This window comes from Micrasema longulum, unplaced genomic scaffold (genome assembly GCF_059751315.1).
Source record: "Micrasema longulum isolate JH-2025_06_02 unplaced genomic scaffold, ASM5975131v1 h1tg000069l, whole genome shotgun sequence".
NCBI classification, from domain to species: Eukaryota; Metazoa; Arthropoda; class Insecta; order Trichoptera; family Brachycentridae; genus Micrasema; species Micrasema longulum.
In genome coordinates this window covers 1,066,256-1,093,017 of record NW_028277276.1, presented here as the reverse complement: position 1 = coordinate 1,093,017, position 26,762 = coordinate 1,066,256, and the positions used below count along the sequence as shown (strand labels likewise).

Sequence of the window (26,762 nt, the reverse complement as noted above, 5' to 3'; positions counted from 1 at the left end):
CTAAAGTAATGGCATCACTACAAAGCCTCTTCTACAAAATTAAAGATTTTATATCAAGAAAGGAAAAAATTATGATGTACGAAGCCTATGTCAAAAGTAAATTGAGTTACATGATCGCCTTCTGGGGAACTGGTAACAAGACAGACATAACAAGAATACAAAGACAACAAAATAAAATTCTCAAACTAACATACAACCTACCCTACCTGACCTCTACGACTGAACTGTACAAAAAACACACCAGTTTGACATAAACTACTTGACTAAAATTGAGACCTTAAAAATTGTGCACAAAATAACACTGGGAAACATACAAGACGACGACATAATATTAGTCAAAAATGCTGACATATATAAATATAACACCAGACAACAAAAACACTATCATATTGAAAAAGCAAAGACAAACACAGGACAGTCAAAAATACTACATAATGGACTTAAACACTACAACGACCTACCTTACTACTTGAAAACTTTTAATGGAGACAAATTTAAAACCAATCTGAAAAAGCACATGATGACTGAACTAACTAGACTAGACGAGACATAAAATGACTAGACAATGTTAAATTTCTAATGTAACCCTAACGGGTTTTTTAAAATTGTAAATAAATAAAAAAAATAAAAAAAATATATATATATTCTAAATAACTTGTAAGTATAGGGCAATCAATGATATTGTTCACAAGTTTAAATAGGAATAATTGAATTCATAGTAACATTTTTATACAACAATGTTTGAGTATGTTCAAATGCTTGCAGGCTGGCTGGATTTCCTCCCTAGGGAGTTATTCATATTTTAATTTGTTTCAACAGAGAGGGAATACATTTTTAAGAAGGGAATATTCCCTAGTGAGGAAATCCAGCCAGTCTGCAAGTATTTGGACATACTCAAACATTGTTGAATTAACTACCTGATAAAAGAAGAAGTATAAAAATTGGCAAATTGTTTGCAAGCGTTCCCCAGTAGGTGATTTGGTTCAGCAGGATAAATCTCACCCACGTGATAAAGGTTTCAACTCTTTTACTTCGCAAAAGTCAACAGATGGAAGAGTTGAGGAAATGTGGATGTTCAAACATGGGCAGAATGGTGAATGTTACACTGCGTGTAAAATGGCCACTTAACAAACATAAACCTTGTACAGAACTTACAAACTTTACAAAATTCAATGATCAAATTATTAATTGAAAAAAAATTGTACTGTCAGCGACACGATATTCCAATATCCTTATTGCATAAATCTATAAATATTTTATCCGTTAGAGCTTTATTATGGTCCAAGCTGGTTTCTCAGCATGCGTCTCTATCTGAATATAGAAATAAATTGGAGCATGTTTATAATACTCGGTTCTCTAGTGTAGATGGACTAGCTCTCCCTAAATTCAATAATAAATACGGGAAAAGAACACTAGAGTACAATATACCAAAAATTTATAATAAGCTCCCATTAAATATGAAAAATCAAAAAAACTTATCTGGCTCAAGAGAAAGACGTATTCTGAAAATCTGGCTTTTAGAACGTGGTTTTTTATATTAAGATTTTTGATGTTTTTCTTTTTTATTTGGACAATTTTTTATTTTCGATGTACATATTTTTATTTTTTTCCACAGTAATAAGAGTTTTTATATGTTTATAGAATTTAAGAGATAAGATTATGTATATATATAGAACTTTACTATAAGCATCTGCTGACGAACTGCATTTTGTGCAGTTCAGTAGGACTTGATAATTTATATGTTAATTTTTGTATGCTTTTGATAAATAAATAAAAGTGAGAAATAAAAAAATTAAATAAAAACCAGCCAATGACAGATCATAAGCACTGTAAAAGCCTATACTTCCATATTCCCTTCTCAAAAATGATTTCTCTCTGCTGAAATAAATTTAAACATTTTTATACTTTTTATTACAAAAATAAATAATGCATTCCACTTTTTTCAGACATGAGATGAAATTGAACCGTTTTTACGCAAAACCTACTTTCGAAATTTTCGCTGTTATTCAGTTTTGTGTATAGAGACCATAAATTATGCCGTAAGCTTTAAAAAGTCGGCTATTTCCATTATATCTCTCACATTTTTCAATTGACCCCCACCCGTCTACCATTAGTTCACACTCCGAAAAATCGCAAATCTGAAAATTGTATTCGGCCAACTGGCCATTTGAATTGAACATAGTTATGCAGAAAGTAGCCAGTCAACACTTTTGAAAAAAATATGTATTGGTGTAATCGGGTGCAGTTAGGTTAATTATATTTATTTATTTATTATCATACGGCCTAAGCCAATTACAACAGTTACATGAAGAAACGTGAAGGGAAAAAACTGAACAAAAAGAACATAAAATTACTTAGCAAAGACAAACAAGGGCAAAACAAAAATAGTATACAATATATTATAAAAAACGAAAGACCAAAAACTTTGAGCTAAACCATGCCAATCCAACTTCATCCCACACTGTTTAGTCGCGAAGAGATCTACGAAAAGCCGGAAGATCTATCCCAAAAAATTCCAAGTCGTGTGATTAGTTGACTAATCTTCACATTCTGGACATTGGGGCATAAAAAGCAAAGTTGCTCTTAGAAGATTTTATAAATAGCAGATTTTGACTTCTGGTGACACGGTTGGGAACATGAAAAGAAATTGATTGCAACAGAGATGGGACATCACTTAAAGCATTAAGTATTTTGAAAATGCATATAAGGTCCACCTCAGTTCTACGTCTCTCCAATGAAGACCGATTAAGAGATTGCTCTATTATGTTCTGTTAAAAACATCCAGGCCGCTTTCATGCATAAAACTGTACAAATTACCTTCTGAAAATATTGTGTTGATCACAAAAACGGCATTTTTTAATTTGCTGAAAACACACAGAGCGCTAGAAAAATCTTACGGTATAGATGCTGATGAAACATTAATGCCTCCAACAATCTAGTTTTAAATATGGTTGAATACAGAACGTCACCTCATACTTTCAAAGTTTGAATGAGGTATTATTTAATATTAGATCTGGCTGTTTTCTGCAAAATGCATATTTCTGGTTGGTGGGTCGGCTAGACTTAAAATAAGCACCATAATTCCTTTAACACATTATAAAATTATTTTTAAGTTATTATGACAAATTAATTAAGTGTTTTTTTTACAAATTAGTACCCTTATATAAATATGTAATTCATTACATAACAATACAACATATATAAGAGTTTTACTAGGGCTAGCTGTTTACTGCAAAATGCACATTTTAGGTTATGTGGGTGGCCCGACTTCGAAAATCATAAAAACAGGTCAAATATATGATGAAATATTTTTTTGGATAATGAAAAGAAAGAATTTGTGCGTTATTTATCATTTGTCAAAATAAAAGACATTCCAACTGTTGTGAAGATTTGATTATTCGCTCTTTTCACAAAATTGATATTATCTCAGTTTCACTTTTCTATAGCTCGCTGCTTTCTGCATAATCACGTTCAATTATTCAACTGAGCAGATTTACGCTAAATCTGCATTTTTTAAGGTCGTCGTAAATAAAGAAATATCACAAACTACTAATACCGATAATAATACCGAAATGGATTTAGAATAATTAATTGTATTTTCAAAATCAATATGGATAATCTAAAAAAATGTTTTCATTCATAGCTAAATGTAAAAAAGAAATTCTATAAAAACACGTTGCTAGAAAAATGTGACGTGTTTGGCCTTGGTTATTGTGACGTCAAGATTCGTGATATTGTTCTTAACAAAGTTCAATGGCCAGGAACAAATAAACATGAATCGTGACGTATTAGGGGCTTGGTCAATGGAATGACCGTTTTTGCGGGAATGTAAAATTACAGATTGAAAAGTATTTTTATGCTACTTATAATTAGGATTATTTTTTTTTACTGGACCGTATTTAATACATAGTGACCTTTATTACTTTTAAAATGTAAACAAAAAAGTAATGTTTCCCTATCTTTGTATATATAATTTTTCTGTACGTGTGATGTCACTGAATTCCTCCTAAACGGCTTAATCGATTTATTTTCAATTTTCAATTTTCTTTATTCATATATATGTACATTACAAAATGGTATATCTTAATTCATTCATATAGAAGTAATTAAAATAAGGTTAAATTAGGTATATATAAAAGTGACACATAATTATACATAATATCCAGTTAATAATGTGTTAGAAAAGTAAGAGAATCTTGTAAGGAAAAACTCCCTCAGAGACGTGAAAAATCTCAATGTCCAAAGTAATATTGTTTAACATAAAGATAGCCCTTCCAACAGGCATAATTATTGTAAGGTTGGTTCTTTCTATTGAAATGTGAAACAGTCTATGCTGACGCTGTCTAAGATAATTATCCGAAATGTAGATCTTTTCGCTGCGCGTGTTCGTAGATATTAAAATCTTTAATCTTATATGTAAAAAATAAGCTAGAAGCATAAATGGTTTATTCATTGATCTACCAGGGTTGCATTTGACCAGTATGAATATCCAAAAAAAATGGCAGGATGCTGTTTTTTTTCTTGTATAAAAAAAAATGTTTTTGAATGTTTACAAACAGCACTTATTTTTTGTGGATCTCAATCATATTATTTCCTTAAATTCCTTATAATTTTCACCCATTAATTTCTTTTTACTGGATTTTTAGTAAAACTAAAAAAATATTTACAGACATTCAATACATTTAAAAAAATCGTATTCCTACATAAGTGCACCTCTTTGTTGGTGAGAAGAACGGAGTTTTACATTTGCAAAAAGAATGCCATTTTTGAAAAATATTAATCTTAAGTTTTGGAATTCAACCACAAACAAGTACCTACTTAAATTCAATATTTAAATATTAATCATTTTTAGTTTTGGAACTTGGTTGAAAACCTAGGTACCTATTTATCAATGAAAAGTATTTTTCCAAGGTAATAGCAGGCAAGCCAACGTTCGGGCAGGACAACGTTTGTCGGGTCCGCTAGTTGTTTTATAAATATAACTGCAAACATTGTATTTTTGCTTGCCTACTTTTGTATGCGTCTTCTGTTTGCAAATATGAATTAACGTGCAGTGGTAGCGGTGTTAAGCATCCAAGCTGTTATTCATTTATTCTTTTACTTTAAAATCACCGTATTTGGCAGTATAAAGAATGCAAAAATACATTTCTGTGTGTGAAATCAAATCATAACCCTGACTGAGTGCTTTTAACTCGATACGCGATGTCTACTCTATTAATTGATAAGTACGCTCAACCCTCCTATGATGCGGTTTCCATTAAACATGATTTGCATACAAGACAACATTCCAACTATTGGGAAGATTGGAAAGTATAGATATCATTTATGTACAGTCAGAGAATTTCCCTAAATGAGAACAAACGATTAAGCACCGCGTTCTTTTCGATATAAAAAAAATGAGTTAGGCCAATAATGTGTGGAGGTGATGATGAATGATGAGCATCTAATATGTATTTTATTAAGTTTTATTCATAGAAATATTGTTTTTGTTTATAATTTATAGGAACTTTGTATCATATTTAATTAACCTACACTCAAATATGTTAAACTACAAATATTAATAGCAATTTTTATTATGTTTGTTTACAATTTTATTTATTAAACGAATTCTTTGAAACCTAGACTTTGAGAAGAAAATTTCTTATTTAAATGTAATTAAGGTTTGATTCGTGTACAATTTCACTATTTCTAAAATTCGCTAAGCAAAGTTTCCATATAACGCAGTACGAATAACCTGATTTCAATGAATTACGAGTTTTTTTATTTCGCGGTTTTCAAATAACGCGGCATCGGTTTCCATATAATGCGGTACAAATATTTTTTTAATATTAGATTTTATATTTGTCGACTTCGTGGTGTAATGGTCAACGCGTTTTCCTACCATTCAAGAGGTCTCAGGTTCGATTCCCGACATGGTTGATTTGAAGTATTTTCACTTTTTTATAAAGTGAAATGTATAGTATAATAAAGCGAATATTATTTATTGATTGAAAACATAATACGTAAGTTTAAAGAGAATAAACACAGTTTATTCAGTTATTTATTTTTTGCACCACATTAGGCCAGGAGGCCCAATTACAGTGGTGAAGTTTCTAATAACAAGACAGTTTCTAGAAAATTATCCTTACCACAAAACTGTTCTTAGCTATCGTTAAAAATATTAATTAAGTGAATATTTCAATTTCAAGAGAGTTTAATTTGAGAATTTGAATTTCAGAATCAGTCGCCGAAGATCTAAAGGTTTGTACAAGTAGACCGCAAACATTTACTCATGTCCGTGGGGATTTCCCTATTAAAGTTTCCTACTGTTTCTAATACCACAGCCGTCCAATTATCCTACCAACTCTTGCTATACATGTTCAACTGACGAAACTGTTGTAACAAAAACTGATGAAGGTTAATTCCGACAGTTAAATTGGCTTTTGATTAAGTGTTCTTAAAGCACGAATCCGAAACAATATGTCACTTATGAATAATTGAAATTATCGAGATAAAGATTTATAATTTCCCCGTCCATATATATGTAAGTCGAATTTTAAACATATGTTATACTCGTAACGGCAGTTTTTTTTTATCCATAATTCCTTCTAATTTTCAAGCACATGATTATTTATTTATAATATTTCATTTATTCATTTAAAATTACGCTCGTTTCGATGTTCATGAATTCATTAAGGCTTTTTAGGTTGTGCTCGTGTTAAGCCATAACATTAAAAAATAAATTATGCCAATTAAAATGATTAAATTATAATAAAATATGATGCTATAGGACAACAATCCAGAAAAACAAAGTAAAAATAATAAAATTTCAAAGAAGAAAATGTAAAATAAATATAGATAATATTATACAATCCATGCTGCTCGACTGAGAAATCATCTTCCCATCCACTATCAAAGAAATATAATTAATATACAGCTATTTTTGTGACAATCATTTAAAGGGCGTTGTACAATAAATCAATATTCCTGCACGTCTTGCAGCAACAGAGCGCATGAACGGTTGGGATTCTAGTTCCTCTTTTCCAAAGACACTACGTTGTATAAATAACGTCTGAAAAACACCTATTTCTTCCAAACACTTATCTCTTTTCTTCTTGTTTTATTCAAATTGTCCTATTAAAGACTTGTATCAATAATTATTTGCTATTTATTAAATCTTCTAAGAGCAACTTTTGTTTTTGAGCCCCAATGTCCAGAATGTGTCAATTTATTACCCGATTCTTTGGGATATATCTTCCGGCTTTTCGTAGATCTTTTCGCGACCCAAACAGTGTGGAATGAGGTTGGGTTAGCATGGTTTGGCTCGAAGTTTCATGTCTTTTGTTTTTATGAATATATTGTATACCATTATTGTATTGCCCTTGTTTGTCTTTGCTACATAGTTTTATGTTCTTTTTGTTCAGTTTCTTGTATTCTCGTTTCTTAATATATAACTGTTGTAATTGGCTTAGGCCGTAAAAATAATAAATAAAATAAATTAACAGTGAAAGTAAATTCCTCCATATACCCGAAACCTTTTTTAAAGACTGTGGGTTTTCTTACCGGTTTCATTCTTATAAATAATATTTTTTTTCTCAATAAACGAGTAACTTTTTCAAAATTTTCAATTTCGCGTATCACGATTTGTATATAGTTTAACTCTACTACTTTCACCGTTAATTTAGCAAATTATACGGAGATCCTTTCTCGGATATTGCCATTCATCCTCATGACCATATTGTTAACACGAATAGTAGCAAAAACTATATTTACTTATGTCACAATAGCCTATGTCCATTACAGTAGTTTTATACATTTAATAATATCAGATTAGATTGTTATTATCATTTTATTTTAATTTTCTAACTCTGACGGCCTTCATTTAAGTCACCAAAATATAAATCTCATAATCATGTATCTAGTACCGCTTATTATTTTTTTTAATATATCGAATCAAATATACTGCCGTCATAAAAAAGAAGGACGCATCAAACTTTTTTTTAAAAATGAGTTAAATACATATTCGGAATCTGGAAACAAAAACGCAACTACTTAAAATACATCTATCGTCCTTAAATAACTACAACCCTATTATTGTCACTAATAAATGAGACTAAAATACAAAAAGTCTTTAAGATTACTAAATATAAAAGGCTGTTCTGACTTATATGATTATTAAAGACTGATTAAAGTACTTATTTTCACTTCTATTCCGTTTTTAAAAACATCTGAAATGAATGTAACTACTCGTTTTCAAATAAATTTAAAATCAGCTGGTAATTTCGAAGTTATTGATTATTTGGTCAGCGTAGTAGAATAAATTGGCATATTAGCAATAAAAAAGAAAGACGTTTACTTAATTAATAAATAAAAATGGGCGTTTCTAGCTAGAAACGCCTTTTTATTGAAGTATAACATACATATTTTCTTGTATTTTTTTTTACTAAAAAGAAGACGAGAATGTTAATTTTTATATATATACCGTCAAATTTATTAAAATTAATATAATTAAATATAATTTCAGTAGGGCAAACTATAATACATACTGTCGCATAATAATATATTTAATTTTTTAAGTACTTTTCACACAGCGAATTTTTCAATCTCCAAGTTACAAAATATTTATTTTCTCAGATTTTTGTTTTATGTAGGAACGTCCTTCTTTCTGATGACGGCAGTACATGTTCAACCCTTTGATGGGAAAGGACGACAAAATATAAGTTCAGATCATGCCGAGAGACATTAGGCTCCCTGAAAAATATGTTAAAATTGACATATTACAACAGAGATGCAGAACTTTTTGAAGAAGAGAATATAGAAGTTTAGGCATCCACAGGGCTTATGACCTGTTATTGGCTGGTTTAAGTGGCCATTTTACGCACTGTGTAACATTCACCATTCTGGCTTTATTTAAACATCTATATTCCTTCAATTCTTCCATCTGTTGACGTTTGTGAAATTAAAGAGCTGAAACCTTTATTGTTGCTGTTGAGATTCGAATGGTTCAATTATTTCACCTATATACTAGGTAACGCCTGAAAAGGTCATAATGATATGTCATAAGCCTATCCTTCCTAAAACATCATTTTTAACTATTCCTTTTCCAGCCGAGCTGCTGGACTTTGGAATGAGCTACCTCTTCATATAACAAATGCACCTTCTCTAGCCACCTTCAAGAAACGCCTGAAACATTATTTTATATCCCCAGAATCCTTAACTCCCTGAGTTTATACTGCTTTTCTTAAATATATATTTTTATACATTTTTCTTTTCTTGGTTCCTCTTTCTCTCTCCTTTTAAACTTTATGTCTGATCCCATATTCCTGGTCATTTAATATGTATAATATAATGTTATTTTTTTTATTAATGTAAATATGTGCAAGATTTATCCTCCAATTAAAAAAACAGCTTTTTTTTCAATTAATTAGGTCTATTTAAATTTTTATTTTAACAAACACATGTATGCATCTTTTGGTATATATTTATGGTTTTTAAGAAAAAAAATTTGACCAATCTCTTTTTTGGACCAGTCTGTTTTTTGGATGGCTAGAAGATATTGCTTTTAGCAATAAGTCCGCCAAAGTATTTGAAGTTTTAAATAAATAAATCAGCCCTGTGGATGCTTAGATTTCTATATTCCCATTTAAATTTGTTGCAACAGAGAGGAAAAACATTTTTGAGAAAGAAATATGGAAGTCTAGGCATTTACAGGGCTTATGACCTGGCAATGGCTTGAAAATTGTTTCAGGCGTTGCCTAGTAGGTGAATTAGTTCAGCCGTATAACTCTTACCCACATGATAAAGGTTTCAGCTCTTTTTTTTCACAAACGTCAACAGGTGGAAGAGTTGTGGACATGTGGATGTTCAAACATAGGCAGAATGGTGAATTTTATACAGTTTGTGAGTGGCCACTTAAACCAATCAATGACAGGTTATAAGTCCTGTAAATGCCTAGACTTCCATATTTCAACAAATAAGTATATAAATAACTCCCTAAAGAGGAAATCAGCCAGTCTGCAAGCATTTGGACATACTCAAAACATTGTTGAATTCTATATTCCCTTCTCTAAAAAGTTATTCACCTGACTTGTAATATGTTAATATAAATAGCTTCCTAAGGGGTTAAATAAAAAAAACCCTTGTCTACAAAAAATTTGGACAAACTCAAGACATCGATGTAAAATTTGATTTAGTTACCATTCAGCACATTCTATCAATTTCGCGAGTATCGGTTACTATATTATGGGGCATCCCCGAGAATCTCCAATGTCTCAATCTATGATCGCACAAACTGAGGTAATTATCTGAAATTCCTACTGTTTGTAACTAAGTCAGGATTCTAGACTGGTCTGGTAACATCCATCGGACCGTTCAACATTACTTTCCTTGCCTCATGCAGAATTTATTGATTTATCTTTATTTTTTTTTACAATTCATTTCCTAAAAAAAATTATGTTCAAAACTCGTTTATTTATCGTAGCTGCTCCAAATTTAATTTACTTTGTCCCCATTTAGATATTTTTAATACAAAATTTTGCGACTTCAAGAAAAAACTTTTTGAAACACTGTAAAATGAAACATGTGTAAGTGTGTAATAAGTTTATGTTCCTTTGATTATGTTTATTTTATTATTATATCAACATTTTGAATTGGTCAACTATATTATGAAAATCTCTCTCCTCTACTCCTCCACTCTATTTCCTCATCCCTTAATATTCTTACGAGCTCTTTTTTTTTCTCATGTTTTATATAATTATATATTTAACACTTCATACAATATGTACAGAACTGAATTAATAGGCTTGATTCATGCTCTTCATTCATAATTCATTTAATCATAAAATCAAATGCAATTTTCCACTCTTACTTTCCTTCAATCATCCTTTACCACTCCTTATCAATTTCCTTCTTTTCCTTTCCACTATCTCCTTGTTTTGTCCATATTTATCTTATTTTAACATATAGTATATTTATTATTTATATGGTTTAAACTTCAAGCCGTCGTCGCTTTATTACAGTATTATTTAGTGAATACATATAATTAGATGGCAGGCCCTACTATGTATACATTTAAAATAGTTTTTTTTTTAAATATTCATTAAACCGGTACATCTGTTTGTATTCGAAATAATAAAAATAAATAAAAAATCACATATAATTTTTTTCTTTACTGTGTAACGTGTTCTCTCATTATATTTGTGAAAAACTTTAACTGGATGTATGTACTATTTTTTATATTTTGTATTCTTATATGGCAGCTGTTGTTTTTCCTTAATAAATAAAAATAAAAAATATACACGTATTGGTAGTTATTTTCAAGTATTTTGATGTCAATTTAATGTCACAGTATTGCCAAAAATCTAACATTGGCGGCCTCCGTGGTGTAGTGGTCAAGACGCTTGACTCACAGACGGAAGGTTCCGGGTTCGATTCCCGGTGAGAACACAAAAATTAAATGTGATTTTTCTCAAGCCTGGGTGTTCTGTGATGTAATTCACCGCTGTAATTGGGCCTCCTGGCCTGTTGTGGTGCAAAAATAAAATAAAATAAAATAAAAATAAAAACATCGTAAGAGCGCGCCAACTTCTATGTGTCGAAATGAAAAAATTTCCAAACAATTTCCTTTTTAGAATTTTTATCTACGAATATTCATCGCCTTACACTTAAAACACATACCTTTAAACATTATTTTTTCTTATTTTGAAATATAAAATTAAAAAAAAAACGCTTTTAATGTACCTACACAAACGTTATTTTCAATTATCAAATAGGGTTGTATTTTTAAAAACAAATTTCCAGTGAAATAAATGGCTAAAAATTTCACGCGTGTCACATCGTTATACTTTCAGATCCCAAACGCACGCATACACCTTCATAAATAAATACACACATTTACAACACAAGCACGCAGCCGTGACTCGCTCAGTAAAACGCTAACTGTTACACATGTCCGTTGGTAATAAAAATAGAAGGTGTTGCAGTACCACAGCGAAGGAGCGACGCAGCATCCGAAGGATCTGTATGGAGTATCGCTGTCCTCTTTCGACCAATGGTGCCGTGTATATATCTGTCTCGTATGGTGGCGAAAATCGATGGCAACGTTTCTACTACGAAGTGTGGCCATCTCGATATAAAAATTCCGTCACACTAAATAATAAATTTATTTTGCAAAAAAAAGTCATTGATATTAAAATTGGATAAAAGTATTTGGCATTTGTAGATTTTAATTTTATACTAAAATATTTCAGTATCAAATTTAAGTCTCTAGATATCAACCATAATGTAAAACGGTTTACCGTATCTTAGTGCGACAGATAATCGAGATACGCTGCATTTGATGGACAAGTGAATATAAAATATACGTATTTCTATTTTTTTTCGATTTATTGAATGAGGATATAATTTATATTTGAAATGAAAATTGTATAAATCATGTTGTGAAACCTTGTTAACGCGTTTAACGTCCACCTAAAGAGAACCGAAATGGTTTGATGAAAATTATTTTAATATTTTTAAATGCGTTTTTAAAAGATATTTTTATTATAATAGGAATTAAAATAAGTTCTTTCGGTATTCTGACACCGACAGATGGTGTTACTTTAGTCTTTTTACATCGGGCAATACGACAACCATTCTTATAGTGATGCTTCACCATTGAGCCTGAAATGACAGTGTAATTTGTTATTCCGCCGAACCATAAACAACATATTTTTTCATAGCGTTAAACATGTCGAATTTATTTCTTAAAATTTGAAACTAAAGCATTTAAAATTCTTGTATTCTTTTGAAGACTTACGGCGATCATGTTCCGACGGAAACAACATGCAAACATTGGTTTTGATGCTTTAAAAATAATGATTTTGATTTGGAAGATAAAGAACGCTCTGGCGCAACGAAAAAGTTTGAAGACAAAGAATCGGAAGCATTACTCAAAGAAAACCCATGTCAAACGCAAAACAAACTTAAAAAATCATTACGAGTTGATAGCACAAAAGTTAATATACGTTTAACGTAGAAGTAAATTAAAACTATGGTAAAAAAATCCCTTAATATCTTTAAATATTTATCAACTAGTCATACATTTAAGAAATGCTTGATCTAATAAAAACTTAAGCAAACTTCAGTCATTTTTTGCATAATAAGGACATCGTACAAAAAACCGTTTACAAACCATAACGAAAAACTGTAGTTATGTGTAGTAAATAAGTAAGCATAAAATGTCTTTTTTTGTCGGTTAAAACATCGTTATGCACGAATTTTCAGTCGAGATGGCCGCGAATTTCCTTCATCTCTGTGGCGGCGCCACCCGGGCTAGTGCGTCGCGGCGCTGCGCACGCGCCCGCCATGTCTGCCCTCGGATTGGCCGGCGGTGATGTCATCGCTACCCCCGCCCGCGCACTGATGATGTCATCGCCACACGATCAGTTGCCTCGCGGTGTTCAGCGGGTTGCCAGCCGCGACTCCTGCGAACTCATGCGTCCCCGATAACAAACATTTTGACATTGAGATATTTATGCTACCAATTTTGTGATACCACTGAAAAACATTTGTAAATTTATCAATGTTGAGTGATGTGTTTATTATACTTTATTTTGGAACGCTCGAGAAATATTAAATAAAATAAATAGTGATATTGACAAGTGCGCGTAACTAGGTAAGTAATATTTCTAAAGCTTTAGCTGTCATTTCATTGTGTTATGAAATATTTAAAAATTCACTATTTATGGACAGTGTCATGCCTTTTATGAATTTTTGTTTTATTTATAAAATTATACGATCACCATATTTGAAAAAATAACCAAACGTTAACTCATAAAATGAACCTATATTATTGTTGTCAAAAATACTGTATTTGTGTTGTTTTTTTAAGTAATGCTAAGTATTTCAAGTGCGATTTGTTCACATTACATGCGCTTGAAATATTATATTTTGAGAGTTGATTCTGCATCTACACACAATATAAATCGAATAATAAATTAATCAAAAGTTGTAGCGTGTTCATAAGTACTGAATAAACTAGGTTAATTTTAAGTTTGCCAGAATGAAATTATAATAAAGCCTTCCAATTTTTGCATGACTCACTACAGTTGATTTAAGTTAGCCGTAACAATCACCGTGTTAATTAATTAATATTTTTAAGAAACGTCCGGTTTTTTTAAATTAAAACATTGGCATTACACTTTGATTTATTAAAAAATCGATTTTCGTATTTTATTTTTATATATTAATTGAAATTGGTTATTTAATTATATATTTTTTTAATAAATCTTTACTAGTGTGTATCATGCCAAATACAACTTAATTTATAAACCACGTAATGAGGATTTTTGTGTTAAGGCGATAGAAGAATACAGTTCTGTATGTGAAATAGAACTAGAACCCAAACAAGTGTTTTCGACTCAATAGCTGCTTTCAGATAAAATAAATAAAGGAATTGAGTGGAAATAAGTCCGCCACTTCGTGTAGTGATTGACGCGTTTGCTTACTACTCTCATTGAGGTCATGGTTTCGATTCCTGATAGGGTGAACATGAAATATTGATTTTTAATGTTTTATTAAACTGCAATATGTCACTATTCTTGAACTAGCACCTTAAGCGTAAGACTGATCGCCTGACCCATATGTAAATATCGCTTTTTTTTTTAAAACACGTTTTTAAAATACCATTCAAGGAAAATTATTAAAGAAGATCTGATATTGTTGCAACGATATTAGATTAATGCTGTAATTTATGGCATATATTATGCGATTCATTCAAACAAGGGTTAAAAAATAAAAAAAAACATTTTGCCTTCCATTATTCCTTTTTCGCACCTTATGGTGCATAGGACACAGGATTGGTACACCAACCATATCGTATTTTGAAAATTGTCGGTCTTATGCTTTTGTGCTAGTCCTAGTTCTTGGAAAACATTTTCAAATAAACATTTCATGTCAGCTTGTTGGGAATTAAACCCGTTACATTTTGCATGAAGGGCAAACGCGGTGATCATTTGTCCACGAGGCGGACAGATAAATAAACCTCTCTTAAAACATGCTTTCACAATATAAACAAGAATATTTTTTTGAATAAAAAAAATAATATTTTAAATAGATTTTGAGTATGAAAAACAACCTTTAGCTATATCGAAGTTTATTTTATAATATTATCACATCACGGATAAAGATTTCTTTAGTGACTTTTTTATTAGTATTTTTTAATGTGAATAACGTGTGTAAAATGTTATTAAATACTTGTATATAACCACTTACCGACTTTTCTATGTCTGCCGGTTTCGAGACGTACATATCTCTTCGTCAAGACATCAACTAAACCAACATGCGAAACCCACTAAACATCTCCACCATAGTTGTTGCACAAAAATATAAAGTGTTGTTGTACAAATATTTAATAACATTTAATAAAATGTTTGACAACAAAGTTAATGCTTTAAATATTAATGTTGTATAAAACGTGTTTTAGCATAGTGTGTTATAATTATGTAAGTATTTTGTTACAATTATTTTTAAAACATTAAATCATTGAATATTTAAAAGAGTCTTTTGCACCATTTAAACTCTTTTTAAATTAAGCTAAAAATTATATATATTTGGTCTAAAAATAAACTAAAAAAATTAGTATTTGCGTTTTATGATTTACCCAAATTTTAAGTTTTCGGGAAATTTTCAACGAGTTGTAAACAACTCACTACAAGAAAATGGGAATCGAGTCGGGGAAGTGTGGGGTTCGATCCTCAGATCTCTTGTCCGTGAGCCCGCAACACTAGCCATGGGACCACAACCAGACTCTTGGAAAACAATGACGAGAATTTTAGGAACGATTTCCATAATAAATCATATTTTAAAATGATTTAATTTACCGTCGACTTTTATTCTGCTTTGGAAAATTACTTCTGTCAACTTTTGCAATGGCCTTGATTGCGCTGAATAGATCACGTTTGTAGGTTGCTTGTTGTATTAAAATGAGGATTTTCATTGAAAGGCTTCTTTTGAGTCACCCAGAAGGCTTCTTTAATGCCAGAATCTGATTTCTTTAGAACGTGTGAATAAATCCTATAAACGAATGTGACAAATAGCAGAAAATTTTTATATTTGTTAATATCACATAATAAAAATGTATAAATTTTTAGTTTTATATGTACAAATTACGTTATTATGCACAAATATTGTTTTTTTTTCCAACATCATTTAATTTATTAAAACCTCAAGCGCTCGACATATTCAAAGGACGTGCATACGTGATAAGATGTTTGAAAGTAAAAAAGTAGGAGTGTGTGCAAAGATTCAAGTTTGTGGTTTTTTATCCTCAAGTAGTTAAAAAATGGAATGTGAAAAACACCCTAGATAATCCTTTGTATATACCGGTTTCAAGACATATTCGTCTTTTCATCAGAATATTAAGTATTACGATAAAAATTCTTGGCCACCATGGTGGAATGGCTAAAACGCTTGACTCACAAACGGATGGCTCCGGGTTCGATTTCCGGTGAGAAAAAAAAAGTAGTTTCGCTCAAGCCTGGGTGTTCTGTTCACCACTGTAATTGTACTCTCTGACCTGTTGTGTACTAATACAAATTCCACTATACATCTTCACTATCGATTTGTATTGCACGTGAGGCAAAACACAACTTAAGCTTAATTTTTTAATGTTGTATTTTATTTTTTTTTTTTTTTAAAAGGAATAACCCGCTAAGCCTCTATTTTGAAGCTTGTCAGCAGGTGGGATAGAAGGAATATGGAAAGAGGTAAAGAGAAATACACTACCAAGACACATACACTACCCAATACACTACAATACACTACCCAGACCAATTTAGAAAAAAATCTTTCTTGGATTTTTTTCATGCAACTGGCGGGAATCGAACCCGTGACGCCAGTTTCACAGCTGGCCGTCTAACCAACTGCGCCACGGCGCCGTTTAAAATGCAGCTAGCCCGTATTATATTAGTTTTGAACCACTTGTCGATAAAAAGAGTTCCATCGCGAAACTATGGGTATTCTTAACACTCATAAAAAGTTTTGTATTTTGTAACTATTTGTTTTTTAATATTTCGTTTAGTTTCAGCCAAAACACCATTGTGATTATTTTAATTTTGATGAAACCGCATATTTATGGTGAATGGATTTAAAGGAATTTTCTGGTTTGCAAAAATCGTAAAATTTAGTGCAAAACAGCAAATTCCTATCATAGTATTTCAGTTCACCGCTAAAACTTGGCTGGATGCATTTTACATCCAGTAAATTATTCAGGACTCAAAATACTCCAATGTTGTGAATAAATGGGTAGAAGGATTCCATTTGTGTAGTGAATGTTTTTGCAGTTCTTAAATCTGTTAAATAATCCAACAAAATTATCGCCCCAATGTCGTAAATAGTGGAAAATATTTTATTATTAAAACAAAAATACAAATAATTTATCTTTGATCGTGATTTATTACCTCTATAAATATTAGACTAAAGGCACTGTTGAACTCAAAAAATATAATTAAGATTCAATTCTTAAACCTAGCTCAATAAAGAAGCATGTGTTGCTCCAAAACCAGTGGGTTATTAAATAAATAATAAGTGATATTATTAATTGAATCGGCTTTCACTTTGTAACACTTCATTATCAAGTATTATGGAATAAAACGTTATTATTTGTGCTATTAATTACGTGAATATTACAATATTTGTTTTATTTCACCCGTCAATGGGAGGAGAGCTTTCTCAAAACTGTAGTGGTGTTCTTGTAAAATAATAAAAGCTGTGAAACAATAGGAAACATGTTTTATTTCATCATAATAATAAGTGAGTACGAGTGATACTTTAATCCACAAATTTGAAATATCCAGTGACCAGTTTCATCGCTTTAGCTATTAATATTATAGGTATTCGGAAATCATAACATGGCGGCAAGCAGCGCCACCATCGGCGGCCTCCGTGGTGTAGTGGTCAAGACGCTTGACTCACACATAGAAGGTTCCGGGTTCAATTCCCGGTGAGAACACAAAAAATAAAATGTGATTTTTCTCAAGCCTGGGTGCTCTGTGATGTAATTCACCACTGTAATTAGGCCTCCTGGCCTGTTGTGGTGCAAAAAAAAATGTAAACAAATCTATTATACATATTTGTACTTGTTTATAATGAATAAAACAGTATTGTAACAAAACTCAAACAAGCGTTTTATTATTCGCGACATCCTTAAGACTGGTATCTTTATTAAGGAGTTCAATGTATTTATACAAAACAGAGGATTAAAGGGTTAAAATATCCCTCGTCTTTTATTTAAATAATAAATTACAATGAACATCCATTAATAATTTTAACTAACAAACTTAAATGTTTTAATAATAAGTGGTTTAAAACAAACTATTTTTACGATATGTTTAATTATATAATAAATTAGTGGACCCGACAGCCGTTATCATGCCCAAACGTAGCTTGCTAGCTATCAGCTGGTTCAGCAAACGTTTTTTCGGTAAACTATATACTACGTGACATTTAACATTGAGTTTGACATTTCGATATTTTCGTTTCGTCATTGTGTGATTTGCTGTTGACATAACAAAAAAAAACCAGTGCGATATCTCGCTATCCTACGCCGTACATTTCTTGTTTTTACAAAATTTGTTACAGAACAAAACACCACCTACCAAGTTTAATAAAAAAACTTCAGCCACACGGGAAATTGGTTGCAAAAAATTGTTTCCTTGCGCGGTTAAAATAAGAGCATTAAATAGTACTTTGAAATACTTTGAACAACGTTACTGGTTCATATGAATCAACCAATACCTGTAATAGGTATTTGGGTTTCTTACCGTTAACGGAATAATCGGCAAAACAGTCAGAAAATAAGCGGAAGAGAACCTCTGACGTCACACGCGAAGAAAAGAAAGTATATAAATAAATAGGTATAAAAAGTAGTACATACATCCAGTTTAAGTTTTTCACAAATATAATAATAGAGCATGTATAAAATTTTTGACAAGATAGGAAAATAAGATCACTACATGAAGGTTAAGGATGAAGAAATAAAATGAAGAAGAGGAAGCGGGTTTTAATAATTATAATTTACCAATCTAGAATTAATTAAAATAACAAATGTACATTAATTAGTTATACACTAGGAGTTTTTTGAGATAGGTCTTCCGGCTTTTCGTAGATCTCTTAGCCGCTAAAACAGTGTAGGATGAAAATGGATTGGCATGGTTTAGCTCGAAGTCTTATGTGTTTATCGCGTTTATTAATATATTGTAATATAGTAATACCATTATTTTATTGCCCTTGTTTGTCTTTGCTACATAGTTTAATATTATTTTTGTTCCGTTTCTTGTATATATGTTTCTCCGATTTTGCAAATCACGTAAACAATTTAAATCACGACTTTAATAAAAATACAGGACGTCAAATCTTACGTACAAATAATAAAAGGTTTAAAGTTAACAATATGGAAATATTTCACATTAGGAAAGCTTTTAAAAATAGTATTTCTTTGATTAATATGGCCCGTTATACGATCCTCCATTATAATGGTCACTTTATACCTATTTAACTCACGCCCCTCCCTTCATCCCTTCTTTTTTTGACTGTTTCTCCCACAACATAAAATATTTTTATAACCTAATGAGTGCATGTAAGGGTTAATTGTTAAAATGCAAATCGTGTTGGTTTTATATTTTTGTACAACTATGGTGAAGGTGTACAGTGGGTTTTGCATGTTGGTTAAATAGGTGTCCCGACGAAGAGGCAGGTACGTTTCGAAATCGGTAGATATAGAAAAGTCGGTAGGTGGTTATTTACAAATATTTAATAACATTTGTATAATATTTATTATGTAACCCTAACGAGTTTTTTAAATAATAAATATTTTTAAGAAAAAAAGCTATTATGGATAAATGAATTTTGAACACAGCTCTTTTTTGGAAACAGTTTTTTTTTTAAAGTTTCTTTTGTGTTTGATTAACGGGACGATTTATAAAAGAGAAAGATCATAAATGAAAGGAAAAAAAAAATCTTCGCATGAGTCGAAATAATTAGGAAATTTCTGATCCAGAAATTTTAGTTACGTTTTTGTATTTATGTCTAGTTGCAATAATATATAAATTGTTTATCGGATACAAAGTATATTTTAGGATTATTGTTGATTAAAAGCTTAATTTTAATAAGAACATAATTTTGAAGAAATATAAATAAGTTAACCTATTAAATAGGACTAAATATTTTGCAACAATGCTTGGGAGTTATTTAAATTAAAATACTTATGTTAACTAATGAGGTTTCTAAATATTATGATTCGTTTATGAAGTAACCGGTAGTTTATACTTTAAAATATGTTTTATTGAAATCTTCTTTTACGGTGGTAATATTTATTCATAAAAACCAAAATATACTTCGTTTGATTCGTTTAATGGGTAGCGTAAAATGAGTATTAAAAATACGCTTTTTGCGAGGGTAGGAAGTCAAATAAAAAATCTCATACTGTGTACTGCATTTAAAAACGCAGCTGCCTCGCATCGCCTTAAGGGTACTCCCCCTTTTCACTCCCTTATTCCTCCTGCGATCCTGTTTCCTGCTCTCGGTAAATGTATCAAATTTTACATTAACCAACCAACACACCCCTGCAAATATGCATACGAGTAACCAACCATGAGCTTTCTCCATCATCCTACCCCTATTCCTCGTCTCCTGGTGTCTTGAACAATTTTGGAGAAGATAATTGACAAGTTTTTGCTGCGTAGGTACTTATATATTTAATGATAAAGGAATAAATGGCAGATCAATTATTACATTTTCCAATTAAGTTTTTTTTTATATGCACATGTACCTAAATTTCATCAGCATTCTTACAGAACTACGTAAAAAATATTAAAATGTATTGACCGCGTTATCGTTTTGTACAAATTTGCTACATATCATATTAATATCTGGCTCAGTACATAGTAAATGTATCCAGGCGGATGAAGAATACAGTTCTGTGTGTGAAATAGTACCTGAACCCTAGACACACGTTTTCAGTTCAATGGCTCCTCTCAGGTAAAAATCCTGCATAAGAAAATCGATTGGAAATAAGTCCGTCTTGTTTTGAAATGCTTAGCTCGTTCGTCTTCCATTCTTGTTGACGTCCTGGATTGACTAGAAATACTGATTTAACAGGTTGTTCAAACTGCAATCTTTTATTATTTGTGTAAGACTAATCACCATGCTTTCATATATCAAATGATCGAAACACTTTGAATTTGGTTTACCAATGCAGTGCCCTATGCACCACTCTGTGTGAGAAGGGTAGTGACGTAAATAAATGATATAATATATACGTTTTATATACTTAATTAAATTGGAATTTTTTTATGCATTTGTTTTGCAAACTAATGCTGGTTTACTATGCATTTTTTTCTGATAAGGTAATGAAGAGCTTCAGCCCTACGGAAAATTGGATACAAAAAATATTTCGTTAAGCGCGGTAAAAATACGAGCATTAAATTATACCGTAAAGTTTTTTGGAAATGTACGAAAAAAATAATGAAAAATATTTTAATAAAAACCAACTACTTTAAACGACTTCACTGTTCATATGAATCAACCAATTATGAGAATTCTGTGAAAAATATCCGGTTTGCTTACTGTAAACTGACAATTTGGCAGAACTGACAGAGAATAAGTGGAAGAGAACCTCTGATGTCACACGCGGAGTTATTTCAGAAACACAAAACTTTAAAAAATCAAAGCGCTGTAAGTACTATATATAAAAATATATTGGCATAGTTTTTTAGTGTAAAAACAAATAAAAAATATTTTTAAAAACCACTCCTCATTGCGGAATTTTTAATAAAATAACCCGCTAAGCCTCTTCTTAGAGGCTTTTGAGCATATGGGAAAGAGGGGATATGGAAGTAATATAAGTAAAATACACCACATCAGTTTCTAGTTGTTGTTTTGTTATTATTAATATATATAATACGTAAAAAATGTTAATTATTTTTTGAAGTGTATATATTTTATTTCTTTTACCGTTTGCGAACTCAAAATAAATAAATAATATCTATCTAAACAATCTTCATTTCTTTCTTGAAATTGACGAGAATCGAACCCGATATGTTAGTTTCACAGTTAGCCGTCTAACCACCGCGTCACGGTGCCTGTCTTAACGATGATGATATATTTTATATTATACGTGTGTGTATGTGTTTTCTCTGTTAGTCCCTTCTATTAAAAGCAAACATACGCTTCTTGAGACGAACAACAATTTAGGTTTTACGAGTACGTAGCACTTCACATAATTGCTTAGTCTATTGTAGAGTAACGTTTTCAAAATTATTTCAACACTTACGCACATCGCTCGAGTTCAATTGTTTTAGAAATATACAAATAGCATAACATTATAGTTTACAATATGCTTTACGTTTAAATTTGTTGCAAGCATTTGGACATACTCAAAACATTGTTGCCTTACGTTTCACTAAATATTTAAATATAATTAAGAAATACCATCTCGAGGAATTCACCTACAAAAGATTTGTTATTATTTATTTTTAATATGTTCTTTTCACCACATCCAGCTAAGAGGCCCAATGTCAGTGGTGAATTACATCACAGAATACCCAGACTTGAGAAAATCACATTTGATTTTTGTGTTCTTACCGGGAATCGAACCCGGAACCTTACGTGTGTAAGTCAAGCGTCTTGACCAGTACACTACGGAGTCCACCAATGTTATCTTCAAAGCATTAACTTTGTGGTATTTTTTAAAATTAATGTTTGTAAATATTAGTATATAAATACGTTTCACATAAAAAAGCTTATAATATTCCCCTAATAAATAATCAAATATATTTTTAATATAGCCTACTTTTTTATTTAAAAATTTTCTACTTCAACCTCCTAGCCTCTCCTCTCCCAAACTCTTTACAAATTTTAACGTTTTTGTACAGCAAATAACCGTAAAAAATTTGTACCGTGTTTTTCTGTGTCCAGGGTCCGATTTAAGTTTATCTTAAATTTTGTCCACGAAGTAAAATTATGTTTTTTGTACGAAAAATAGAATATGCATATTTTTTTTTATATAAATGCGTTCAATTTCAGGTTACCCACGATAATACTTTAAATAATGATACAAATAAAATTAATATTGATTTTACTTTATGCCGTATTAATATGTACCGATGAAAATAGATAGAGCGTTTATAATCGCGGCCCAGGTGGATAAAGAATAAGGTTCTGTGTGTGAAATAGAACCGGAACCCCGGACAAAGTGTTTTTGACTCAACGAATACTCTCATGTAAAAATTCTGAAAAAATAAATCGAGTGGAGATAAGTCTGCCTCGTAGTGTAGTGGTTGACGCGTTCGTCTATCGTGCTTAATGTCGTGGCTTGGTTCTTGGGAGGTTTGACATGAAATATATTTGTGAATAAGGTGGTTTTTGCCAAAATAGTTTACTGTCCGTGAACTGGTGTAAGATTGATCACTTTAATTTCCTATAACAGATTATCAAGATACGCTGCAACAATGTTTTGGGTGTTTCCTAATGTTTGTAGACAAGCTGGTTTTCCTCTCTACGGGGTTATTATGGAGACAAAATAAGAAATTAAGAAATTAGGAACATAACCAGAATAACGGATATTATGGATTGCCTATCAGGACTGAAGTGGCAATGGGCAAGACATGTTGTGAGTCAAGACCCCACAGGATGGACCCCTAAAATTTTAAGATGGAGACTTTGAGAGAATAAGCGAGGCGTTGGAGGACCTTGAAAAAGATGATCCGACGACATAGCTGCTGTAGGGGGTAAACATTGGCTGCAAGTAGCAACCGACCGAGAAAAATGGGAGAATATGGAAGAGGCCTATATCCAGCAGTGGAAAACAGAAGGCTAAGGAAAAAGAAGAACAAAAACTCTCTTGGGAGGAAATCCAGCTTATTTGCAAACATTTGGATATACTCAAAACATTGTTGAATTAACTAACTGGTAAAAGAAGAAGCACAAAAATTGTTTTCAGGCGTTGCCTAGTAGGTGTATTGGTTCAGCCGAATGATTATCATCCACATGATAAAGGTTTCAGTTTTTTTACTTTACAAAAGTCAACAAATGGAAGAGTCGATAAAATATGGATGTTTAAACAAAGACATAATGGTTAATGTTATAGTGTGTAAAATAGCTGCTTACATCAGCCAATGACAGGTCGTGAGCTTTCTAAATGGCTAGATTTCCATATTCCCTTCTCAAAAATGTTTCCCTCTCTGTTGCAACAAAATTAAGATACGCTGCATTTGATTTACCACTGCAGTTCCCTATGCACCACTGAGTGCAGATGTGGGCTTGATGATGATAATATAATATCTATAAAAATTTTCTTAAGAGTCTCAATCAGAACTAGATCCCTCGGTATATTTGAAAATCTTAAAGTCAAATCTATAAAACAACTTTATATAAAAACTTTGTTACCATACGCACGTTAACATTATTCTCTACCTTATGTTCCAAATACAAGAGTTACTAGATACTCCACCCTGATGCTGCAAAAAAAAAATACAACCTTCGATCAAAGAGGATTGATCTACTACTCGGTTAAAGTGTACAATCTACTTCCATTATCCATAAGGACAATTAGTAAGTTCTCAAAATATAACACTGCTATTAAGAAATGGATAGTGGAAGTAGGTTGCGCACGGATCGATGAGTGGATCAAGCCAAATATGTAAAATGTATGCACTGTTTATGAATTTTATTAATTAGTCTATATAAATTGGTTATGTGTTTTATGAATATTTTTGTTTTTTATTGTTTATTGTGTTAATTAAATGTAAGTTAATTGGTTTAATTACGTTTTTTTATTGTTATTATTGTGTTAACTTTGTTAAAAAGCTAATCTTAGGCATTTTTCACATTTTGTAAAACGTTTCCCTCAGCCTGGGACACCCCAGTGAGGGAAGATTATTCTGTATAGAAAAAGAATACAAACAATGTAAAATTATAAATAAATAAATTAAATAAATAAATATACTGTACATAGGTACTAGGTACATACATTTTTAAAAGTTAAATGCACAAAAGAGTACTTTCCACTCGATATAATTTGGTACTGTATCAACCCTCAAAATGTTTCAGACAAGTACCTTGATAACACGAGTGCCGGGAGGTTGTTATTATTTTAGTACCTGTTGGACACTGGGCGTAAGTCGGATATGCGAGAGGACGGATACGAACGGTTTAAATTAATGCATATTAGCTTAATGGAGAGTCCCAACATCTGATACCACGGACCTTCCGCGAGGGTTCGTTTTTATGATATATTTATTTCAAAAATTAAAGCGTGTCCAATTTTAGGGCAACAATAATTAAAATCGTAACATTTGTAATGTACATTAGCTGCGATAATAATGAGATGCATCATTTTCATGTAATTGCTTTTTTAATATTTACTTGACGATTTGCTGTTGAAGAATATCTGTTTGAGAAAATTGTAAAGAAATTTAACATAAATTTATAATGTCTGCAATTGTAAAGAGAATGGTATTGCAGGAGTAACGAGTGATATAGCTTCCATGTTGATGCAAACTTTCTAAAGTCTAAGAATCTAGCTTTTCCGGTTTATATTAAAACTTTCTCTCACTTTAGACACAGTAAACAAAGAAAAGGAAGTATTCGCAATATTGCCCGAATTACAGACAAACTTTATGGTGGCATTAGGAATCTTCTCACCATTTCCCAACTCCCGAATTCCTCACACTTTTAACAAGTTTTGTGTCAAGTTCCTGTTAAAATAAAAAAAGAAAGAGAGTGCTTTTTAAAATAACGGCGTTAGAAATGTTTTTTGTATGCAAAGGTATACTGCTGTAATTTTGCTTTGGTAGTTTAAGGATGTTTTAAGTTCTTAGCTATCAAGATATAAGTCAAATTTTACATATTATATTATGGCTGTAGTCTGGTAAAACGCACGCAAAAGAGGAAATCATACGATTATGCCATTTTAAAACGATTTTTTTTTTAAATCGCGCAATAATAACAAAACATAAATTAAATATAATTACTTTTAGTTGTTTTAAGTTGCTTTAATTTGTGCAACTAAAATATAATTACTTTTAGACCGGAAGATTACACTATTTCAAATTTAGACTTAACTTAGGTATCTGGGATCTCAAGAAATCGAACTGAAATTTGTTCTAATTATTTGAAGATAATAAATTGAACATGAAAGTGGCAGAAGCAAAATTAAAATTTTTCGTTCTTGAAAAGAAATACAAGCATTTTAAATCACATACATTTTTGTGACATTTTTCTTTAGTTCTACGAAAAATTATGCCTTCGGTAATACTTTAAAAAAATATATTTATTGAAATATTTTAGTTGAAACCTTTTTGTATAGAATTGTTTTATTTTTTTTTAAAGAAGATAATTCTGGTTGTAATATTCAATTTATAACAATATCTTATCAACGTTTTTATGACCTTCATACCTGCCCTTATCGGTACCAGTTTTTTATTTTTTTAATATTTCGCGAATAAAAAAAAACATTCGTTCTAAAATAGCAAAATCGTATGATTTCCTCATTTTGCGTGCGTTTTACCAGACTACCGCCTAAACTAAATTAAATGCAGACATTCTGCCCAATACTTAACTATCTTACAGGTCCATAATATCAAGTTTATTTGTAGCACCTCGTCAAACTATTATTCAAAATTCAATTACCCAAATTATTAACGTAAGAAATATCAATTTTTATTGTTATTTATGATTTCCTGATGTGTCTACTTTTCTTTATTCTTTATATTTCATGTCTTACTGCTTATAATGGTTAAATATCA

General features: G+C 31.1%; 1 protein-coding gene across 1 annotated transcript in view; it reads left to right on the top strand.

Moving 5' to 3' along the window:
* Positions 1 to 13,402: 13,402 nt before the first annotated feature.
* Positions 13,403 to 26,762, top strand: part of hwt (SH2 domain-containing adapter heavyweight) — a 193,792-nt gene continuing 180,432 nt past the window's right edge. The window contains exon 1 of the mRNA XM_088231404.1: positions 13,403 to 13,633. The gene's annotated coding sequence lies outside the window, so the exon portion shown is untranslated. The remainder of the gene's footprint in view (positions 13,634 to 26,762) is intronic.